This window comes from Eimeria acervulina, genomic scaffold (assembly GCF_000499425.1).
Source record: "Eimeria acervulina Houghton genomic scaffold, Eah_scaff182, whole genome shotgun sequence".
In the NCBI taxonomy this organism is placed as follows: domain Eukaryota; phylum Apicomplexa; class Conoidasida; order Eucoccidiorida; family Eimeriidae; genus Eimeria; species Eimeria acervulina.
Window position 1 is genome coordinate 49,339 of NW_013550108.1, and position 1,612 is coordinate 50,950.

A 1,612-nucleotide genomic window follows, 5' to 3' on the forward strand; every position below is an offset into this window, starting at 1 on the left:
GTTGCTGCTGTGATTAGCCCCAACAGCAGCAGCAGCAACGCTACAATTGAGAGACACTCTGAAGCCTCTGCTGCTGTTTGCATTAAATTGTTGTGTGCATAGATTATAGTGTTTAGCAAACCACCGTCAGCAGCAGCAACAGCAGCAGCATCAGCACCACCAGCAGCAACAGGAGCAGCAGCAGCAGCAGCAGCAGCAGCATCAGCAGCAGCATCAGCAGCAGCAAGAGAAATAAATATTAACAATCTGCAGACATTGATTCCTTTATAAGGCCTCTTAAACTGCACGCGAGGCCTTCGCTCGCCCTGCAGTTGCAAAGTTAAAGGGCTTCCAGGAGACAGGCGGCTTGCGAGTGCATCGATATCCTATGAAATAAACAAAATTAAAAAAATAAATAAATAGAAAAGGATATTAAAAAGTTAAAAACAAATAATACAATAAATGTAGTATAATATAATTAAGATTAAAACAACAAAAAGGAAGACAAAAGCATAAAAAAAATATAAGCATCAAATGACAAACACTACAAGAAGAAATGCACAAAAAACAAACAAAACAAAACAAAGAATAAATAAATATAAATGTAATATAATTATAATTCATTTATAAGAGGAGACAGCAGCAGAAAGGAGAGGATAAGAAGGGGCTAAGTAAAAAAAACAAAACATCGCCTGAAGACAACTCAACAAAAAATAATTAAGAAGGTTTGCAGCAGGGAGAAGCAAACGAAAAAGAATTAAAAAAATAATAAACAAACTGCAACAAACAAACAAAGCAAAATAACGCCAAACAAAATAAAGAATAAAGAAAAACACAAAAACACCACCCCGTGGAGGCCTCAAACTCGCCTAAACCCTAAACCCTAGGACGTAAACCCTAAACCCTAAACCCTAAACCCTCAAAACAGTACAATGGATTAGTTTTGCACGCAGATGCACTGCATTGCATTTAAGCTCAAACACAACTCCACCTGCCTATACACCGCAGAAAAACCCTTTAACCTCTCCCCCTAAACCCTAAACCCTAAACCCTACTAAAACCTAGAGGGTGTTATCTGCGCATTATTTGCAAAGCTGTAGGTTGAACCTCTATACGATTATTGTGTAGGGTTTAGGAATTAGGGTTTGGGGTTTAGGGTTTGTATAGATTGAGTATTGAAGCCTCACTTCTGTATACTCTAGCTGTTTTAAGAAGAAGAGGTTTTGCTCAATAGAACATTTACGTTGAAGTGCTGCTGCTAAGAAGCGCAGCAAATCTCTCTTTGCTGCTGCAGGCCCCCCAGCAGAGTGCAGCAAATATGCAGCAGAGACATCGCGAGGAGAAGCAGCAAAGGTAGCACCCGTCGAAGCTCGAAGAGAAGTTAGCACCAGCTGCCACAGCTGAAGAAGAAAAGAAAACAAATTTAAAAATAAAATAATGAAGTGATATACACAGAATACTGTTGCACTCAAACCCTCGGCTGAACGTACACTCCAAGGTGTCCGCCAAAAGCACAAAGACAAATATACACAAAAATCAACATACATATAAATATATATATATATTGAATTATATTATATTGATTACATATCTATATACATAGGTGTGCAACAAATACAAGATATATATATAT